Source organism: Quercus suber, unplaced genomic scaffold, assembly GCF_002906115.3.
Source record: "Quercus suber isolate HL8 unplaced genomic scaffold, Cork oak 2.0 scaffold_11, whole genome shotgun sequence".
Lineage (NCBI taxonomy): Eukaryota > Viridiplantae > Streptophyta > Magnoliopsida > Fagales > Fagaceae > Quercus > Quercus suber.
Window position 1 is genome coordinate 1,924,372 of NW_027069477.1, and position 3,470 is coordinate 1,927,841.

General features: G+C 35.2%; 1 pseudogene; it reads left to right on the forward strand.

The window, feature by feature from the left end:
• Positions 1-993: 993 nt before the first annotated feature.
• On the forward strand, positions 994-2,491 carry LOC112019052 (UPF0481 protein At3g47200-like; annotated as a pseudogene).
• Positions 2,492-3,470: the final 979 nt, after the last annotated feature.

The window sequence follows — 3,470 nt, forward strand, 5'->3', positions numbered from 1 at the left end:
ATAAAGAGGCTACAATCTTTTCCAAATGCATGTATTGCTTTCAGAATATTACTAATTATATCTGTTACAATTGCTTCTGCAAAAAAATTTCAAAATTAAAATTAATAAAATCCTATTTAAGATCAACTATGCCACAAGAAAGATTAAGTGAATTAGTCATATTATCAATTGAAAATGAAATGTTGGCGGGACTTGAACGCAAAAATTTAATTAGTAATTTTGTCTCTTAAAAAGCAACAAAAATACATTTTAATTGAAAAAAATATATGAATTTATAATTAAATATAATAAAATGCCCTGTTTAAATCTTTCGCCTAGGGCTCCAAATTCGTTGAGCCGGCCCTGATTTCAATATGCCAATATGATGTCTATTTGGATGACACATGTCATCATTTGTTTAATTAGTTTAATAAAACATAAATTTGGAATTTATCACTAAATTTTGACATGGCATATTGTAATTGGCTTGAAAAATTTTTGCCTCCTTCAAACATTTTCTAGCTCTACCTTTGCTTCAAAATAATACATCATGCCATGCCAAACTAATGAGGTAAACAAAGTAAGAAGAAACAAGCCTATTCACTGTATCATTCAACATTTGTGTATTGTCTTTAATTTAATAGAAAAGATGATCCCTGTCCCCAGACTAGGTATATTAGTAGAAAAGATGTTGAAATAACGCATGTTCAACATCAATCTTTCATAATGGATAAAGACATAAAGCAAGTTTCAATTTGTTTTGCATTTTTTAGATATATATTGTAGATTATATTCCAAGCTTGATATGTTAATCCATCATAAAATATCGTCGCTTTAGGAAAGTTTCTATATTCAAATAAGAGCGACAGTCCTAATTTCTCAAGCTAAAGTGTCCACATACTAAGTCAAGAATAAATTACAGTAAATACGAGTTAGGACAGCAAACTCACAAAATTCAATTGCCTTCTTTGGTGTGAACTTTCAATGCCCGGAAGAGAAGAAGGTGAAACAAGCATGGGCATCACTGAGGAACCCCAGGTGCCCATCATTTCAATCAGAATTACTAATCTCAAAGCAAAGCTTGAAAAAATAAGGGAGGCAAAAAAAAATGTGATGAATCAATCTCAAACACCAAAGATACAAAAAGTCATATTCTTGCTGCGCGAACCTGTCGAGGATTTCCGCAAGTATTATGAGCCAAAAGTGGTATCACTCGGTCCAATCCATTATGGTAAACCAAAGTACCGACTAGGGGAGGATTACAAGTTACTGTTGACATATGAATTCATTGAAGGTAGCGGTAAGAATATGGAAGATGTATGCAACATGGTTGGGGAGAAAATCCATGAACTGAGGACGTGCTTCGAGGAGGAGGTGACCAAGGCATATGATGATGAGGCTCTCACTTCGATTTTGTTCGTGGATGGCTGTGCAATATTACAGTACATATATTGTGCAACTAACGAGAAGTTCAAAGAGTTGAATATAAAAAGGGACAGTGTAGCATTTGGGCAACAGGATTTGTTCTTGCTGGAGAATCAACTTCCCTATCGTCTACTCACATGCTTGATGAGCACCTGCACAAGTGTGAAGGAAGGAGAATTGAGGAAATCAATTGAAACTTACATTGACTGGCACGCTATGGTACCAGAGGTTCAGCAACCGAATTGGTTATCTCAGAAACTCTGTCCAAGATCGAAGCCACAAGAAGCATATACCATATCAGTGGCTCAGGCTCCAGAGCCCGTCCATCTTCTTGACCATCTGAGGACACGAATGCTTCATGAACCAGGGTACACTCGTGATGGAAAGGTTCGTAAAATCAACCAAAATATACAAAATGTCCAAGAGTGGCAATCCTATCGCAATGTCCAAGAGTGGCAATCCTATCGCAATGTCCAGGAGCTTAAAGCAGCAGGTATCCATTTGAAACGTGATAACAATAGTTACTTGAGTAACATATCATTCACTAAACAATTTCTTTTTCGTGGACAACTTCACCTTCCTCCAATTGTTGTGGATGACTCAACCAGGCCTAAGTTCCTGAACTTGATAGCATATGAAATGTGTCTGGATTTTGAAAATGATTTTGGGGTCACCTCTTATATATCCTTCCTCGATTCACTAATCGATGAAGCCAACGATGTTAAGATGCTAAGGAAAGCACGGATACTCCGCAATGTCCTTGGCAGCGATGAAGAAGTGGCTAAACTCTTCAATGAGATAGGCACCGACTTGGTGCCTAACTTCGAAATATACAAGGATGTCAGATCAAAAATTCAGAAGCACTATGAGAGCAAGTGGATGACCTGGATAACTCAAGTCCTTCACGACCATTTCAGTAGTCCCTGGACGTTCATTGCTTTCATTGGCGTATTGTTAGCACTTGCTCTAACTATCACTCAGACTTGGTATGCTGTCAACTCTCCCCCCAAGACCCTGCGATAACTTCTGCAAAAACTTTACACCAAAGTAAATATGCAAAAGGTAAAATTTTATATGCTGCTCCCTTTCTAAGTGTGTCTAGCTTGCTGAGAATTACATGGTTTAATTTCTATGCTTACATGGTTTAATTTCTATGCCTTCCAGACAGCCGTTTCCAAATAATAAGGTCATCCCAAACCCATATCATCTTGTTAATTTGTTTACTGCTTGGCGTTGAAGTTTTCTTGAAATAAGTCAGGGTGATTGTACTTTCTAATTTGATGTAATATGTGTGGATTTGAAATAATTGTGTCTGAGCTTGCGCGTGATGTGTGTTAAAGTTTCATATGTAATAAAGTTTCAAGATGAATATACTTGATTCAAATTCAAATATGACTAATTTTGCAAAGCAAGGTGGCAGTAAACACAATTGTCTCTGTCCTTTTTCTCCAACAATATTAGTACATTGTAAGGCAGTTGCAAAGGACACTGTCAGTTGCATAAACTTTATGCCACATTATCGTCATTGCAGTAAGCGTGGCTGTTTGAGTAATGAGGGAGCATTATCTTCAGAATATATTGTTGGCCTAATACAATTCTTGTAAGAATTCTTTGGAAAAAAGACTTCAGAATATATTGTTGTTTGCAATTGGTGATTTTGTTGCATGGAGGTGAATTTCTTATAACCCAACAGAAAACTCTTTTAAGCAGGGGCACATTGTCACCTTGAAGAGAGCATTTTCAACACGCCTTAAAGTTGAATTATGTTTTTTTATCTTTGTTTTCTACAATTTCTTTGATAAAACATTTATTTACTAAATGTATAATTATATTTCTTTGATACAGTGGTTTAAAGCTGCAGTTTTTCAAATTACAGGTTTTGAAGCCTCACTTTTTTTTTTTTCTTAAGCACAACAATTTCAAACAATGCATTCTCAATAAACTTATAAATATTCACTTTTTGAAATTAAAAAAAAAAAATCAAAAGTAAAATCCCATTTTTTATTTTGCATTTGGAGAATTAGAGATGAAACTATATTGTCCTTATATTAACTTGTATATGTTTA